General features: G+C 45.6%; 1 long non-coding RNA gene across 2 annotated transcripts; it reads right to left on the minus strand.

Moving 5' to 3' along the window:
• Positions 1 to 1,065: 1,065 nt before the first annotated feature.
• Positions 1,066 to 18,466, minus strand: LOC144116200 (uncharacterized). Of its 2 annotated transcripts, XR_013311780.1 has the most exons (3): positions 18,090 to 18,466; positions 15,712 to 15,926; positions 1,066 to 3,188 (listed from the first exon to the last, which is right to left on the minus strand). It is a non-coding gene; the product is annotated as an uncharacterized LOC144116200 (long non-coding RNA). The 2 variants fall into 2 exon arrangements; XR_013311781.1 differs by lacking the exon at positions 15,712 to 15,926.
• Between the last annotated feature and the right edge of the window lie 876 nt (positions 18,467 to 19,342).

The raw sequence follows: 19,342 nt of genomic DNA on the forward strand, positions 1-19,342 counted from the left end.
AGCGTGACAATTATGCTGACAGCAACATCAGCTGGTGCCATACCCATAGCAGTCATTGTGCACAGCAGTCAGACTACTGAGGGCTACTCAGCAGGCTTCGAGCTCCTGAAGCACAACTACCCCTTTTCCTTTGGAGGCTGTGAGGTAGGCACATGTAAATTGTAAATTATACTGCATGTTGTTTGAAGAAATGCCAGGTAATGCTAGAATACATGAGTTAGGCAACATTAATTCAGAATATGGATCTGCGCCGGCCTGTACTTTTTGAAAGCAGCAGAGACAGAGCCACTGCTTAACAATACCAGCATTGGCCACAGGCCATGCCTGCAACTTCTAAGCTTGAACAGTTTGCTGCAAGAGGTGGTGTGACAATCTGCGAATTTTAAAATATATGACTTTGCACTTTGATAAAAACAAAAAAGCTGAGTTAACGCAAGCCTATCCCAATGCTTCCTAAATTCCTGCTTGCCCAGCCTGTCATGTCAGCCTGTCATGCCCAGCCTGTCATAAATAAGACTTCAACCACAAATGAACAAGCTATAGAATTGAAGTGGTTAGGTTAAGCTTTCTTTGGTGTAGCCTGCCTGACACGCTGAACTATGCTGTGTAAATGTCACCTCTACATTGAAATATCAAGCAATGTTTGGAAAGGATAGAAATTATAGTTGCATAGTGTTAGGACCCTTTTAGTAATGCTATCAAAGCCGAAGTGAAAAATACCCTCATAACAACACAGGGTAATGTAGCAAGGTCAGCTGAACTGACATACAATGCAGCTAAACTACTGCCTCCCAAGGTTCGTTCTAATCATGTTACCCTGCACCCGTAAATGTCTGTCATGGGAATAACTCAGCTGTTCCATAGCTGTCAATATGTGGCCTTTTCTTGTTGCAGGCACCAGAGACTTTTATGACTCATAACAGTGCTGCTGAGAAAGCAGCAATTCTTGGACATTGGCCAGAAGCCAGGCAGCTGCTATGCCACTTTCATGTAGCGCAGGCTGAGTGGCGGTGGCTGACGCTTGCCAAGCATGGTGTCAGCCCAAGTGAAAGGAAGTCACTGATGGCCATTTTTCAAAAGGTATGGAATTTATTCATTATCAGCGATATAAAAATCTGAATGCATGCAGAAACAGCAATGAGCGACCGATTCAGAAGAAAGAGTTTTGATCTTTTATGGGTGTTTAATCACCCAAAGTGACTCAGGCTATGAGAGACGCCATAGTGAAGGTCTCCGGATAATGACAGCCCCATGGCATGCACTGACATCGCACAGCACACAGGCCTCTAGCATCTCGCTTCCATCAAAATGAGACCGCTGTGGTTGGGATTGAACCCGCGTCTTTCGGGTCAGCAGCCAAGCGCCATAAGCACTGAGCCACTGTGGTGGAAAGGCCAGGTATTGTGCTGTTGATACTATGTCACAAGACAGTGTCTCACAAGTCATAGATTGTATGTGTGCTGTGCAGGCCTATGGTATTTGGTTGAAGAATGGGTGCCACTATAGCATGCCTGGTACATGATGATGCAGCCAAAGCACTGACCACTCGTGTTTCAGTTTGTAGGCACCATACACACATAATTGTAAAAAGTACAGCCTAGCATAGGAGAGTTTTCACCTCTCAATTCATCATCACAAAGATTGTGGGACTACTTATGTAGCACAGCAGGGGCAGCACAGGTGTCAGCGACAAGCAGGCAGAACAAGGAACCATTTGCGACTATGGAATGAGACAATACTGTTCAGATAAAGAGCTGTACACAACCTCGTGATCACGGACAAGGTTAAACAGTTGAGCCGACTTATAATAAACTTGACGGTCACACGGATTAGGTTCGTTGTATCTAAAGTTTGTAGTCACTGGACTTGCTCTATTACAGCCGAAAAATAGTCAGGGAAAAGTGGCAGTTATTTGTTCAAAAGGTCGGCTGTGTGTGCCTGTTTCTTCAAAGCGGACCCTATCAAACTGCTTTCCAAGCTCTCTAGAATGGTCATGTGCTCCTGGCCAAGACCTTAGCGTTTCAGGGACACAATAATACCGTCGTGAATGAGGTGCTCATGGCAACCGGTGAAAGTCGCTATCCTCGCCTTCAATCCTCAACAAAGTTCTCAGGGTGCAAAGCTACTGCAGCACAAGTGCACTCATGACGTACAGTATGCATGACCCTTCTGTAAAGCTCTCAAGTAATGCATAGAGTTCCAAATAAAGCTATACCTTGCCGTGACTATTAGGCTCTTGAACAACCTTTCCACAGGAATTGAGTCGAATAGGCCTATAAACCAGGTGGGAAATAGCCCTTTGCCAAAAAACAATGGCTACTACATGATTTCAGATTTCAGTGATTGGTGCACACTGTTCAAGCGCTCTAAACATGGGTGACACAGGAAATCTGCTGTTTACGAGTTTCTTGGACACAGCAGTTGCACAAAGGGCAGAGATCAGATTGGACAGGTGACGCATCACGTGACCAGGTGGGCCTGCAAGGCGTACCTCGTGACTGGCTTTCAAGCTTTTCAAATTCCTGCCATTGGCTGAGTATCAGCCGTGTGCAGCAGTTCACTTCCAACGCTGCACCTGTCTAGTGCTTACCGTGCTTCTGCTTCCACTTTAGACGCTTTACCTGGCTGGCGCACACGCAAGCGCCACCTGACCTTGTAGCCTGTTGGAGCAAACCTGGCCAGCAGTTAAACCTTCAAATCCACTTTAATTTATTTATTTCAGGAGAGGGGGTAGCTACATTTTCTTTACGGGGATCACAGTAGCTAGGAGACTGTGGGAGTGAGCTTACAGCGCTTCCTCATTAGTTGTAACAGAGTGATATAGCCAAGGTTGTTCGCTTTATGTGAGATGCAATGTCATAGCCCTGATACATTTTTCTGATGGTAGCTCCACCTCTTTTTTAACCAAAGCAGCAAATTTGGAAAAGGGAGCCTTGAAATCATTTTGTAGGCCGATTAAGGGGACGTCTCCAGGTGCTGCAAGATGGTACAGTAGCAGATGGAATTGACTCCTTTGTCGTTCTGGTGTCCGCTTTTCGTGCACAATGCCATGGATGCCAAGGATAGTCCTGAACATGCACCCGACTTTACACTTGTCTCACCATTCATCACAAGTGCAGGCTCTTCCCTGGGAGGATGGCTGCTTTCTTTCAGAGTCATAATTGTAACACCAGGTAGCCGCAAGTGACCTGGAACAAAATGTTTGCACATTTACGACAATCCTATGTAGCTCCATGCAGGTGTCAATGCACTCCTCGTTCCGAAGAGTGGTCAGGATCTCAACCACAAATACGGCAATAAAATGATGCACAACAAGAGTTAAATCTGCTGCCGTGTCTGTAACCAATTCAAGAAGTTTAATTTTGGTAACAGCATTTCATACAAGCCTTGAAAACCTGCGTGAATGCTTGCTTAATCACTGCCAAGGCCTTCATGAAACTTTTCCCAATGTGCACCCAAAATTAACGCACCTGCTCAATCTTCCAGGGATCTGTAGACCGAATTGACAAACTCAGCATATGTATAAATCGTTGTAGCAACTTTGTTCTAGCTCATAATTAAGTGAGGATTTTTACAATGCCGTTGAAGCTATACTAGTGTTTCCACCTGCTGCTGCACTTCAATACAGCAGATGCTCTTGAGATGGCAGCACCAGTGCTAAAAATTTTGGACACTGACTAATTCAAAGCTAAGCTCTCAGACTACATGTAAATGTTTGGGGTGTACTTCATATAACGTGGTTCAGAATTGAAATATTTAGTTTTTTTATCTATTGCACTAGTGTTTAAATGCTTCTGCTTGGAGCTATTCTTTTTTTTTTTGCTGGAAACCTTGCAGATCATGCCCGCTGATAGCAAACTCATTGGAGGCCGCCAAGCAAGACTTTACTCACAACAGCACAAGGGCTTCATCACCCACGTCGTCACTCTACTGGAGAGAGAAGAAGAATGGGTGCTTCTCTTCCGACTGTCAGCGAAGACACGAGGCCACAACACAAATAATTATTCAGAGGCCTCGATTAGGGTACTAAAAGACATAATCTTGCACAGGACAAAAGCGTTTAAAGTTGTAGCCCAAGCTGAATTCCTCTCTGTTGTGTGGGAGAAATACTTTTTCCACAGAATACTAGACCATGCACACTCACGTATGACTGGGCACATGCTCCTCTATGAGAGGCTTTTAAAGAAGCTGCCAAAAGACACCGAAAAAACATTAGGTGCAACGGAGACGGGCATTATGTCGTCCCAAGTGGCAGCAGTCCAGATAGCAAGCTTTACACTGTGTACTCTGACATCGGCCTGTGCACCTGCCGCTCTGGTCAGCAGGGCGCATTTTGTAAACACCAGGCACTCGTGCACAAAGTGTTTGGTGGGATCTTTCCAAATGCACCTCTGCTGACTACAGAAGTTCGCTACAACCTTGGAAAGCTTGCGCTCAGAGACAACTGTCCTGGCATTGATTTCTTTGAAGGCCTCTGTGGAGTTCGCTGACCATTCCGCGAACTCGTTGGTCTTGTGTTCTCAAGGAAAGCCGCTCCAGTGGGGTCGGAAGTCCCCAACAAAGGGGCCCGTCCCGTCCCTGCCTCCCCTTCGTGCGGTGGACGTCCTCGTTTATGCCGCGCCGTCACGGGGATGACCTGCCGGGAAAAACGCTAATGTACAGCTGTCGACATGTGGTTGTTAAGGGGCTGACGAGGTTTCGGGGGCGCACGAGATACGGCTGAGTATTAGCCGAGTGACCGGAAACCCACGATTCCTGTAACGACTGTCTACTTCCCTTAACGACTGTGTTCTCTTTGTTGCTGTCAACAACCTGAGTCATCGCCTCGTCGGCACATGTTTCTAGCGTCTGTGGTGCCGTGGGTGGCGTGGGGAACGGAAGTCGCATTTGTGTTGTTTGTCTATTTGATTGCAACCTCTCCTTTCCCAAATGTTTAATCAGTACTTTTTCCCCAATCTCTGATCAGTGGGCGGACCTTGTTTTCCTTTCCCTAACCACTGATTGGCAAGATGGGTCGTTTGTTATCTTATTGGTTGCTGTCCCCGCTAAGGGCGGAGACAGAGGGTTTAAAACCAAGTGCTCTGGGTTGAGCGGGGGCTGAATTCGTCTGATCCACGATTTAGTCATGTAAATAGTTTTCTCCTTGCTTTGTTTCTTCTCGTTTTTTTACCTATGTTGTAAATAAATAGTTAACCTTCTCCTTTCCTTGAGTAATGTGAATGTTTGCGAGTAGAACCACCGGGTCATCAAGAAACCCCGATTTCATCAAGTAGTTTCCTCTCATCGCCACCAGAAAGGGGATCTCAACTGGCGCAGTCGAGACAGGATCGCAACTGGCGCAGTCGACACTGGAAGGGGAAACTCAACTGGCGCAGTCGACACAGGATCGCAACTTCTTTCTACTCGAGGCATTGGACGGAAGGTGAGAAGAACAAGTCGGTGGACAAGCTTTTTGTCCTAAAGGAGAAAACGTGAAGCTGCGTCGCAAGACTAACGTCGAAAGCTTCAGGATCACGGGTCGAGTTCGAGAGGACGTCGGAGGCTCAAGTCAGCTAGGAGCTGAAGGAGCCGGGCAACAACAAGCCATCGAGGGTTCGAGTCAGCGAGCTGCTGAAAAGTAACCAGGCGACCAAGTCAAGCCAGTCAAACGAGGCAGAAGTCAGCGAGCTGCTGAGAGATCCAGAGCTCAAGTCGTCCGCATCGAGGAGCCTGTCGTCATCACGGAGGACGACGAGATCAGCGGGGCAGAGAGCAACCAGTAAGGTAGGAGACCTTTCTGCTTTCTCCGAATCCACCATGTCGGTGTAGTGTTTATGTGTTAGAAACGATAGCGCGGAAAACGGAGATGGCTGCTGTATGGTATAATCAGGAGGGCAGGATGCGATGCATTGAGCAGGAGGAGGCTGAACAGCTAAGTGAAATTGAAAATTTGAAACTGCAAATTGAGCTGGAAACGAGAAAATTGGCACAAATGCAGATGAAATTAAGGCAGGGGACGAAAGTCGATAGCGAGGCCTTATTCGCAGCAGTTCAATGTTTTAACTGCATGAAATTTGGGCATTCGATGATTGAGTGTTCGAAAAAGCAAGAACAAGATATTCCCGCGGTGAGGAAGGAGAGAGGTGTGCGAGCTAGTAGCTCAGGTGGAGGTACCGGCGCCTGATAAACCAAGTTCCCAGTCGGAGATGGCTGTTGATAAGGTCAGTCAACCAGATAGGGTAGACGATCTGGCATGCCGCAACTTGGAATCCGAAGGTCAAAATTCTGAAGCCTGTGTGGATTCAGGGACCGAAATTACAAAATGGCAGTGTGCGGCTCTCCAAAGAGCACAAGCTGATCTAACGTTGTGTGCCGTGCCAGAACAGATCGCTGAAGGCATACAGGCGTTAGTCACACCTGTGAAGCTAGTTAGTTATATTGTTAGTTATATTGATTTTAATGGCGCAAAAGCAACTATGGCTATGATGCGCCAAACACAAGGTTAGGTTCTTGTTAAATGTTACACTTTTTATACCTAGAGTTTGTTTAAAACATTGGCTTCATTAAGAAACTTAAAAATACTTGAAAGATCAACCAGTGCTTTATCACCTAAAAGCAACTTGCGGTGCAATGGGATGTATTCATTGTAGAGTGTTGTAAAATATTTTTTTCTCAGTTGTTCCAGTTTTCTGCATGAAATTAAAATGTGGTTTACAGTGAGTACATCGCCGCACATTTCGCAGAGAGGTTTGTCTTGTTTTGTGAGTAAAAAGTTGTGTGTAAGGTGTGTGTGCCCAATGCGTAGCCGACATAAAATAACTTCTATGAAACGCTCCTGATGTGTACATGATCTCCATTCTCCCAAAACAGGTTTTATAGAATGTAGTTTGTTGTTTGTTTGTTCGTCCCATGCAATCTGCCACTTATTCCTGAGTTTACTGTGCAGTAATTTAGAAAAATCCCTCTGTGGTATGTTAACTTGTTTTATATGGCCAATTCTAGCTTGTGCTGCGCAAGCATCTGCTCTCTCATTACCTAAAATTCCAACATGGCTAGGGACCCAGCAGAATATAATGTTATGTTTTTGCTTTGTAATTTTAACTATGTTATGTATGATTTTTCCTATTATGGGTTCAGCAGCGTTTGTAGAATGCAGCGCTTTTAGCATACTGAGTGAATCGGTGTAAATGATGCTATTTTTTATGTTTTGTTTTACTATTTGTTCTACAGCTACAAAGATGGCATAACACTCCGCAGTAAATACCGATGCATACTGTGGCAATCGTATCATTTTTTCATTTGTTCCTTGAATTACTGCACTTCCGACATGACTTTCTGCTTTTGAGCCATCAGTGTAAAATTCGGTGTAAGTGTCATATTTTTCTTGTAGTGCAAAGAACTCTTGCAGTATGTGCTCGTGTGGTATTTTCTCTTTGTTTACATGTGTCAATGTGAAGTCACACACTGAAGGAAGGCTGTACCATGGTGGTAGATATTCATGTCTTTGTGCAATATTAGGTAGGGCGTCCAGCACTGCTAAGTCTTCACATTTATCTTCAAAGCGCATTATTAGTGGCCTGATAAAATGTGGTTTATTATTGAATAATCTCCTAGATGGGCACTTGGTAACAATGGGATAGCAGAGATGTTTAGGGAGAGAACGGGTTTTTAGGATGTACGTGCATGTTAGTGTGACTCTTCTATCCTCTAGTGTGGGCTCATTAGCTTCAACGTAAAGACTCTTTACCGGGGATGTTCTATAAGCTCCAGTTGATAGGCGCAAACCAAGATTATGAACAGGGTCCAGTCGTTTCAAGTAGGATGCTCTTGCCGAACCATATACTATGCACCCGTAGTCCAGCTTGGAGCGCACCAAAGAACGATATATTTGCAATAGGCATGCTCTATCGGACCCCCACCGTTTTCGCGAGAGTACCTTTAATACATTGAGGGCTTGGGATGCTTTCTTTTTCAGGTTGTTAATGTGTGACAGAAATGTAAGTTTCTTGTCAAAAGTGACGCCTAAAAATTTATGTTCCTGTTTGACTGGCAGTGTGGTTTGATTCAAGCACAGATTGGGATCGACCTGTAGGCCTCGTCGTAATGAGAATAAAACAGCTACTGTTTTTTGAGGGGAGAACTTGAATCCATTTTTCTCTGCCCAAGCAGCCAGTTTATTTAGTGTGATTTGTATTTGTCTCTCGCAGGACAGTATGTTGGATGAAGTGTATGCTATCTGTATGTCATCTACATAAACTGAATACATTACGGACTTAGGTATTACTTTGGCCAAAGAATTCATTTTTACTATAAAGAGTGTCGTACTTAAAATGCATCCCTGGGGTACGCCATTCTCTTGGGTGAATGTCGTTGATAAAGTTGCTCCCAGACGGACTCTGAATGTGCGGTTAGTCAGGAAGTCGTTCAAGCAGTTCAGCATCCTGCCGCGGATCCCTAGATCTGCTAGGTCATGGAGGATGCCGAACTTCCACGCGGTATCATATGCCTTCTCCAAATCGAAGAAGACCCCGATACGGTGCTGTTTGTGGATGAACGCCTCTCGGATGGTGTTTTCTAGGCGGACAAGGTGATCAGTGGTCGAGCATGCTTTCTTAAATCCACATTGATGTAAATCTAAGAGTCGACGAGATTCAAGTGTGAAGGTCAGTCTAATGTTTACTATGCTTTCGAGATTTAGCGATGCAGCTGGTGAGGGCTATCGGTCTGTAATTGTTAGGACTTGTTGGTTGTTTTCCGGGTTTCAGAAAAGGTACTATTATTGCTTTCTTCCACTCCTCAGGTATTCTGCCAGTCATCCATATTTTGTTAAAGAATTTCAGCAATGCCTGCACGGCAGCTTCAGAGAGATGGGCGAGCATAGCGTAATGCGCATTATCTGGGCCTGTTGCTGTCTTTTTACCAGAAGATAATGCCCTGATCAATTCCTGGAGTGTGATGGGTTGATTGTAGTCCTCGTTCATACCTGCTGCAAATGGAAGTTTTTGTTTTTCTGCTATTGCTTTGTACTTCTGGAACGTGTTTGTGTAATTGGACGAACTGGAAACTTCAGCAAAATGCTCACCTAGTATGTTGGCCTGTTCTTCTAATGATGTTTGTGTCCCAGGTGTAGTCAACAGAGGAAGTGTGAAAGCGGTATGGTCACTACTGAATCTTCGAACCTTTTCCCACATTTTTTTTGAGGTTATTGAGCTGTTTATAGAGGTCACATATTTCTGCCACGAGGATTTCTCGGCGTTTCTCCGAACGAATCGCGCTCTGGCCTTGGCCCTCTCAAAGGCAATCAAGTTCTCCGCTGTGGGATACCGACGCAGAGAGCCCCAAGCTTTATTTTGTTGTTTTTTTGCCAATGTGCATTCTTGTGTCCACCATACTTTATGTTTTTTGTGTACGAGGCCTGTTGTTTGTGGTATGGCTAGTGTAGCGGCCGATATTATGCATGTAGTAAATTTTCCATTAATTTCGTCTATGCTGAGATCTTCACAAAATTCTTTTTCTAGTGTAGCACTTGCTGTAAAAAGTGACCAGTCGGCGAGGTGAAGTTTCCAGCGCCGTGGTCTTGTGGGGATGACTGCAGTAGACGATGAGAGGCTGATTATAATAGGTAGGTGATCACTTCCAAGGGGGTCATTTAAAACATCCCATTTAAAATCGTTAAAAAGCGATGGTGATGTGAAAGCTAAATCGAGAAAGCTCATTTTTGCCGAGCTTGGGCAACAATAAGTTGCTTTTCCTGTATTTAAAAGACAGATGTTATTTGAGAGGATAAAATCTTCGATTGTTTGCCCCCTAGAGTCGCAGCGCTCGCTTCCCCAAAAAGGGGAGTGAGCGTTAAAATCTCCAACTACCAGATATGGCTCTGGAAGTTCATCTATCAATTCTTCTAGATCATGGACTGTTAATGTAAAATGTGGAGGAATGTATACGGAACAGATTGTTAGTGTTTTATAGCTGACGATGCTGACTGCAACCGCCTCAAGTTTTGTATTGAGCTTGATTTCTCGAGCAGGGACGCCGCTTTGGACGACAATTGCGACGCCTCCTGAGAGTCGATTTGCCTGCTCGCGATCGCGTCTAAAAGTTTGATAATGTTTCAGGATATGTACATGTTGTGGACCAAGATTGGTCTCCTGAAGACACAAAACTATGGGTAACATTGACCCTAAAATATGTGTTATGTCACTATAATTCCGCATAAGTCCTCTGCAATTCCATTGAATTAAAAAAGCCATGCTTGTGTTTTTAAAAGAAAATGAAAGGAGATTTACTTATGTGGTGGGCCCGTTATGAGGGGCCTGTCTTTTTTTCGCTCAACAGAGCTGTTCCGCCGCTGTAATGGAGGCGGAGTGGGTGTTGTATCCATCACCTCAACAGAGGTGCTGGAGGACCGCGCAGCCGCGGTTGTGTTAGTTTCAGGCCTCTCCCGACGGGGGGAGGTCCTGCGGGATGCCGACCCATGGACCGGCGGTCCCTGCTTTGGCAGTGACAGGGCAGCTTTCGCTGACCCTGCCTGGGGCGTGGATGGCCCTGCCATAGGCTCGGTGGGAGCGGCCTTGGCAGGTGCCGGAGTGCTGTGCGGTGCTACGCCCCTGCGCACCACATCAGCGAAGTTTTGTTTTGCTGTGAAGGAGAATGTGTTTGTAAGCGCAAAACGCCTTCTCGCTTCTTTAAAAGAAATGTTTTCTTTGGTCTTTATGGTGATAATTTCTTTTTCTTTCTTCCAGGACGGACACGCCCTGGAGTATGCAGCATGTTCTCCTTCACAGTTTGCACAGCACAGGGCTGCGTCACATACATCAGACTGGTGATCGTTAGAGGCACATTTTGCGCAAGTTTTACGACCGCGGCAGCTCTGTGAGCCGTGGCCGAACCTTTGGCAGTTGAAACACCTGCGAGGGTTTGGTATGTATGGTCGTACATTGATTTTCAAATATCCCACGTCGATTGTGTCGGGCAGGGTGCTGGTGTTGAACGTCAGGATCATGTGTTTTGTGTCTATTTCCTTGTTGTCCTTCCGGATTTTGATTCGGTGGACATCTATGACGTCTTGGTCGATGAGCCCTTCGAGCATTTCTTTTTCAGTTATGTGAAGAAAATCATTTTCCGATATTACGCCTCGGACAGTGTTTAGTGAGCGATGAGGAGTCACGGAGACCGGGATTTCCCCTATGGACGTTAGGTTGGAGAGCTTAGAATGTTGGACATTGTCACACAGTTCGAGCAATAAGTCGCCGCTGGCCATTTTTGACAGCTTATAGCCAATGCCTAGGGTTTCAGTCAAGCACTTTGACACAAGGAAGGGGGATATTATTCTTGCCTGTTTATCTTGTTGTTCACTGTGGATCACATGATATTTGGGGAAGGTTACTTTTCTTTTTTGAAAGAAGTTGTCTGCCTCGTTCCGCCCTCTTTTGAGAGAGTGATCGGGTTTTGAAAGTTGGGGAGCCATAAACAAAATTTTGTTTTTCGGTCATGGTGCCAGCCACCCACCACGGAGTCCAACAAGTTGACGGGACAGGAACTTGAAAGCAAGTCCTGCCCACGCCAGCTGTACACCTTAACTATAACCAAATATGACTCAACTCAGGGTAGTTGGTCACACAAGGTTAACCCTCGCCGCCAGGAAAACAGGAAAAACCAAGAAGTGAGTAGGATATAGAAGAGTTGTGAGACAGAGATAGGAAAGTGAAAGATGGAGAGGAGGATAGGAAAAAGCGACTGCCGATTCCCCCCGGTCGGGTCAGGCCGGAGGACACCTGTGAAGCATTCGCTGTCAGAGCGAGCACATATAGAGCAGACCAAAGAGGGGCAGGAGTGTACTTCTCGTGAACAAGCGTTCAGCGTTGCCCAGCAGCAGGTCGGCGCTAGCTCTGAGGCAGCGGGAACGCGCGAGGAAGATGTAAATCAGGATCTGATAGCGGGCACACTCCTTGCAGGTGATGGTAAGCTAGCTGCCAAAAATGAGTTGGTTAGCAAGCTGGAGCTGACACTGTGCGCAGTGACAGCAGATGTAGCTGCAGGCGTAGGAAAGTTGATAACACTTGAGACGCCCGCGCTGCTAGAGCAGCCAGAAAAGGTGCAGCTGCAGGAAGAAAATGAGAAAGCTGATGTCAAAGAGCATTTCAAAATTCCGCGCGAATCCGTTAGTGACAAACCTGAGGCTTCAGTAGAGCTTCAAGCAGATTCGGAAGCTGCAAATGTATCTGCAGCAGATTGAGAGTTAACAGCAACAGCTGCAAAGAGTTTCACAGCAGGTAGGGAACTCGGAGATTCGGATACTGCATTCATCCCTGTAAGTCTAAACATGAAGCATGATACCTCATTACCAGAAGTGCGGAACCAAGCTGGTCAAGGTAATTGTGGGGCAAGAATCCTTGAGGAGATGGTTTTTCTTCATGAGAACATCGGCTGCAAGCTCTGCAAAGAGCTAGCCTCACCTGAAACCCGATGTGAAGCTGCATGTGAAGTAGCAGATCTGACAACTAACTTTAGTGCGAGATTCAGAGAACGGGAGAATGCAGACGCGATGACAGCAGCAATCTTTGTGGAATTCAGGGAGCTGGTGAGCTCTGTCGATTTTGAGCAAGCTGACGATGTAGACACGATAACGGCGGTAGCCTTCACAACCGGCTCCGTGCCGGATAAATTGGAATTTTGGCCCAATCTTGTGGACAAAGCTAAAAGGAAACATCTTCTTTTTCGAGATGTAGGTGGCTAGAAATCATTCTGCCAATTTAGTGCACCGATCTGACATGGTGGATTCTGGAATGTGCAGATTGGTGTCCTAACCTTGTGGGTGCGGATTGAATCAACCGCAATGTGCGCGCGTGTGTGCGTGTTTGTGGTCTGATTGAACAGCTGAGCATACATGTGCGCGCGTGTGTGAATTTTGTTCCGGGAAACTGTGGCTGGACTTTAATGCCACACTGACAGCAAGTGTCCGCGTGACATTCTTGGTTGGGAGGTGTGGAGTTCGCTGACCATTCCGCGAACTCGTTGGTCTTGTGTTCTCAAGGAAAGCCGCTCCAGTGGGGTCGGAAGTCCCCAACAAAGGGGCCCGTCCCGTCCCTGCCTCCCCTTCGTGCGGTGGACGTCCTCGTTTATGCCGCGCCGTCACGGGGATGACCTGCCGGGAAAAACGCTAATGTACAGCTGTCGACATGTGGTTGTTAAGGGGCTGACGAGGTTTCGGGGGCGCACGAGATACGGCTGAGTATTAGCCAAGTGACCGGAAACCCACGATTCCTGTAACGACTGTCTACTTCCCTTAACGACTGTGTTCTCTTTGTTGCTGTCAACAGCCTGAGTCATCGCCTCGTCGGCACATGTTTCTAGCGTCTGTGGTGCCGTGGGTGGCGTGGGGAACGGAAGTCGCATTTGTGTTGTTTGTCTATTTGATTGCAACCTCCCCTTTCCCAAATGTTTAATCAGTACTTTTTCCCCAATCTCTGATCAGTGGGCGGACCTTGTTTTCCTTTCCCTAACCACTGATTGGCGAGATGGGTCGTTTGTTATCTTATTGGTTGCTGTCCCCGCTAAGGGCGGAGACAGAGGGTTTAAAACCAAGCGCTCTGGGTTGAGCGGGGGCTGAATTCGTCTGATCCACGATTTAGTCATGTAAATAGTTTTCTCCTTGCTTTGTTTCTTCTCGTTTTTTTACCTATGTTGTAAATAAATAGTTAACCTTCTCCTTTCCTTGAGTAATGTGAATGTTTGCGAGTAGAACCACCGGGTCATCAAGAAACCCCGATTTCATCAAGTAGTTTCCTCTCATCGCCACCAGAAAGGGGATCTCAACTGGCGCAGTCGAGACAGGATCGCAACTGGCGCAGTCGACACTGGAAGGGGAAACTCAACTGCCTCCATGAGACACAAGTGCTGCAAAATGCTGCATGCAGCAAGGCTCCGACCGATGCTCTAGACTGTTGGGACACTCCCTCCACTTCAACAGCTCCAACGACCCAGTACAGTCCTCCAGAAAGTAGTGAAACTTCCACTGCTCAACTAATGAACCACGTAAGTTATGGTGCTATACATTAGCAAGATGAATTACAGCAACTCTATGTTGGCTGCAGTCATGATAAACCACAGTCATTAGAAACCATAGTCAATGACAATAGGCACCCTATGATGACTAAGGCCCATTATTTTCTGTGTTGGAGAATTTAAAATGCTGCGAATTCATAAAGAAAAATATGCAACATTTTGCAGAAACCATAACGCACTTAAAATAAATACATGCTTATTTCTGAGACACCGTGCATACTCCAAATGTACCTTCAGTAAAGCAGCATGTGCTGGTTGCAGTTCAGCATCAGGTAATACTTGGTATTCCCTTCACTTGAAGGAAGCTGCTGGTAAGACAATGCCTCCCAGTGCCATGGTGCACAATCCTGCACCTGCTGCCGCGGCCATGCATGCAAGCCGGACAAAGCCATATATTAATCTGGCATCGGACTGTCACTTATTCATTCCTGGACAGCCTGGTACCATAAAAGATAAAAACCCATGATTGGATGCTGAGCGTTATTGAAAACTAGAAACTTCGTCACTACCATTAATGCTCCTTTAAAAATATGACAGTATCGTGGCTTTTCCTCTGAAAGAATGTGAATGCACTGTTACTGCAGCCGCCAAGCTTGAGATGTTCACTTGCTTATGTAGATGGAGAGGTTAAGCATATCAAGGCATCAACAAAACTGTGTAACAATATGCTGGCTTTTATGAGAATTCAAAACAAACCAGTCTCATTTTTATTACTCTCACACCCTGATTGGTGTCTGTAATAACAAAAAACGAAATTGTCATTCCTAACAAGAATTCTGCAGAAATGCTTAATTATGCAATTTTCCCCCAAAAGCAAGAAGACCTAACAACGGTTCATGCATATTTTAGACCATGGAGGAAGTAAATTTAAATAGAGAGGAGAGCAGAGGAGCCGCCCCACGATCAGACAATGCCCTCCCCTCATATGCATGATGCATCATCCTCCTCTCATTCCTCTCTTAGGCACAGTAGCAGAGCAAAAAAAACACACACAAAAGAAGAACTAGACACCGAGAGACACGCACAGACGCTGCGTGTCTAGTTCTTCTTTTGTGTGTTTTTTTGCGCTGCTACTGTGCCTAAGACAAGTAACCAACACGCCCAAGAGCTCGTTTTACTGAATCATGCCTCTCTGTTGCCCACAGCAGCAACAGCCTGCACATGCCGACTGGCATGCTGCCTCTTAGCAACCACGATTCTGAAGCGTAAAGTAGGCTTATGAATAGTATGTTAGTTCTGCCACTTTTTTCACAATACGTCTGGGATACATGGTGCTTCTCCTCACTTTTCCTTCTTACATTTTAGCCACATGTGCATCAAAGAACTTGGCTCATTTTCAATGGGAGGAAGTTTAACGGAGCCTGCCGTGCTGTACCTTTGATGAGCATCAGGTTCATAGAGCTCAGTTTTCTCTTCGCATAGAACAGATTGAGACAAGCAGCCCATCGGTAGGCCAACAGCAGCATTTAAGCAAAGAATTTTTTTGTGTGTGTTTGCTTTAGGAACTGGCGGAGGACCCTTTCGAAGCCCTCGTAGAAGCCTTTCAACACCTGAAGGCTGAAGTTGGAAATGACCCGACGTGCATGAAGCATACAGCCAGACTGGTAAAAAAACTGAAAAGCCTTCCAAGCAAGCAAAGTTTTGTCACGGCAATGATAAACACGTCACCTGCAGTCTGCAGGGTTTCAAGGTGCCGAGGCAAGATAAGTGTGCAGCCAACAAGCATCTCAAGGAGACGACCTGGCCTGAACAAAGGTTTAAAACGTGTCCCCCTAGGCAGGCCATCAAAGAAGGCCAAGCGCAGTCACTCGCTGTGCTCCAGTGTGGAGGACAACGTCCCAGCTGCAAAGTGACTGTGGACTGCTGCGTCAGTGTGAGTGTGCCTGCGAGTGCAAATGGCAGAATCATGCAGTGCCAATAAAGGGTAACTCACCTTGAAACAATCATTCACAGTGTGGGCAAACCAGCTAGCCCAGACTGCCCACTGATGTAATAAATAGGGGTAGGGGACATGCGCGGGTTGATATGTCACTCTAATCGGTTTTCAAGCTACTGCGAGTAGTGATTTTTTAAAATGATTTCTAAATTGTAGGGTCCACGCAGAGCTTTCAAATTTGACTCGAATACCCACAAAGACCACCTCTGCAGATATGCTGCACCAGAATATGACCATCGAAATCATTTCAGGGTCCCTTTAAGCACCACCGAGCTGGTCTCCCAAAGAGATCAGCAGTTGTTGGCTCATCCCCCCCCCCCCCCATTGAGAAAACTGCTTATGCAATATGCACAAGACATGAAAGCTAACACGACAAGTCACAAGAAAAGCAAACATGCCTTGCGCAATTGGAGAGTAGCCCTTCCATCAAGTAGCACGTGACTGCGCCTCATGTACAGCAAGTCGCTGGCACACATCTATGCTTTTAGGGCAATGAGCCATCAATTACGCCTGTGCAGAAGTTCAATGACTATAGACACCAAATCCTGGTTGCATGTTTTCTTCTTTGTAATAATACATAAGACAATAATATACATGAATTGCCATGTGGTATTTGCGTACAACTGCTGAATAATTTACAATCCTATTTCTGCTTTCACACTTTCATTTTCAGCTTCAGCACGTGATCAATGACTGTGATGTCAAAGTTCAGTATTCGGTCGTTGCACCTTCTACAGGAGGTGCAGCGGCAGTATGGCATGGCGGACGAGGCAGTGATAGTGCTGCTGCTAAAGAGTACATCTGAACAGGGAATACCTTTTGTGAGAAATTTAGCGGATAGATAAGCAGCAGTAAATCACTATCAGAGGTAATAAACTACTTAAGGGTCAGTTGGTCAACATTATAGGCTTGAGCTAAATTGCCGTAGAGATGTGTATCAAATCGCTTTTCTTTTATTTTTTGCGGCGTGTTCCCAAGGAGCACTGAATTTTATTTAGAGCATGCTGGCGTTATACCAGGCACAGCAACTGTTAGTCTGTCAGCAGCGTATGTTGGTCAAGCAAGTGGTAATAGAGGAGGCAATATATCTTATTGTTCCGAACGGCTGCTGAAGAATATATTTCAAGTTTCATGGGGCAGAATATTAACAATCATAATATTGTTTTTTTTTACTAGTACCAGATATGTATGGCACATTATGATCGAGTGACCCCATGCCAGTTCTCAAAACCACATTAGTAGGTTATGCAGGCATTTTGCTCATTCCTTGTAAAGAATGAAAATGTAATGTAAAATTATTGCCATTCACTTCACATTTTTGTAATTGCGATGGGAACAAAGAGACGGGTTTTTGTTTGAGATGAGAATGGACTGCAAGTGTAAAACATCCGTACCAAACAACTGCGACACGATAAGGTTGCCGTGAAACGCATGAAACTAAAGGAATAAGCTTCTATTTTTTTTTCTGCCAATGTCGGTCACAAGAAATTACCACTGTTTCTTCCACAGGTGCATACTTTTAAAGCAGTACACTGCCTTTGTGTAGTTGCGGTTGCCTAAAATTGATTCCCTGTGAATTGGAGTTGCTATGAAGGATGTAATGAACAAAATTGTCGACAGGAAAGCACTGAGAGGCAGCAGGCCTTTAAGAGCCGTGTTCGTATGCACCGTGGAGACCGATCACCTGCTCCCTTTTGAAGCCAAAGCTACGACAGCATGAAAAGAAAACTGACTTATAATTTTTTTAGCACATTCACAGTACCAAGCAACGGCGCCATTCCGCACGCTTGTGCCCAGTGTCGCTGTATCATTGTGAACAAAGCTCCTGTATGGGAGCCGAACATCTCAAGCTCTTAATTAATTCATTTAAGGTCAGTGCTTGCATTCTTTCGTTTCCATCCCATCCGCGACCAAACGATTGCCGCAGCTTGTGCTTCAACATCTTATTTCTCACGTGCAAGTTATGACTGTCACACTTAGTTGGAACCCATTGTTGAAGAGACACCGTATATTTAAGTTTTTAACATTGTAAGAGACGCTTCCCAGTTTGCAGGAAATTTAATACTTTAGATTTCCACACGCTAATGTTTTGGGTTTTCTGATAGCTTACCTTTTCGCTCGTTGGATTATTGCCGCAGCGTTGTCACCGGACGAGTGCACCCGAGTTGGTCATGAACTGCGGTTTGAGGTTTATGAAAGCTGTCGCGGCGTTCCGGCGATGACACTCACATATCGTTCGAAGCGAAGAACTACGCTTCGTTCTGACGGTATTCTTTGAGCAGCGCTGTGTGGGACACATCGAGCCTACGTAGCTCGACTCGCTGATTCCAGTTGCCGAGGGTCAAAGCGTGGTATGCGTAAGCGTTTCATTAACTTACATATTGAATACCTTTGAAAAAATAAAGACGGAATCGAATTAATTAAACTTCACGCAGCACCGAGTTTCCATATGTCAAGCAGAAGCCCATCTGACTTCGTGGCAATCACGATGCTGCTGCCCCGCCAATTTCGAGATCGACAAAAGACTGGCACTGCATTTTTGTAAAGTATTTTATTTTTATGTTGTACTCATTTCACAAAATGAGGCACTACTTTGCGTGCATTTTTTGCAAAATAGTTGTTTCAAAACTGCCTGTTATTTTTTCGCTAAATTTGGCAGGACTTGCTTTGTTGGTTGCCCTGTTGGTGCTGTTGGCTAGGAAGATGGCCGCGTCCAGGGCGGAAAACGCGTTTCCTTAAAATTTTCCTGCAGATTGCTTGCCTGCATCTTTACAGCTTTTCAGCAGTGATTTTTAGCAATTGTGGTGTAGTTTACCTTTGTAATATGACGAGGCGTTCCCTCTTAATGTGTGAAATCAACCTCCGAAAATGCATTCGTTCTGCAGGCACCTCATCGCATGGATTTTGTGCATCTCGGAAGGCCTTGTGATTTCAGCGGCACAGTCCGCCGCTGCTGGTCTCTCATTGCTTTATTTGTTTCTTACTCCAGTAGCAAACCTGTTGTGTGCTCCACTTCTGGTATATTGTGCCTTCTCATTATCCCTCATTGGGTATCCACCGCAAGGCACTACCGTCATGATGTGGTGAAAAGCTGTGACGCCAAATAAGATGAAATTTGATGGACCGTTGTCGAGGTGGAACAAATTTTGGCCCTGCTAGATTGTCAGGACGTGCTCAAATGCCTAGCATGTGCATTGTAGTGAGATATTGGTGCCGACTTCAAACTGCCGAAGAACCGCAAGATGCTTTGGTTACCTTGTACAGAAGAACGTGCTCTTTGGCTGAGTCGCATTTTTGCTGTGCTGTGGGCACACAGTATGCAATGTAAGCCTGTTCTGGTTGTTTATACCCAATTTATAATCC

The sequence above is a fragment of the Amblyomma americanum genome, chromosome 1 (assembly GCF_052857255.1).
Source record: "Amblyomma americanum isolate KBUSLIRL-KWMA chromosome 1, ASM5285725v1, whole genome shotgun sequence".
Taxonomy (NCBI): domain Eukaryota; kingdom Metazoa; phylum Arthropoda; class Arachnida; order Ixodida; family Ixodidae; genus Amblyomma; species Amblyomma americanum.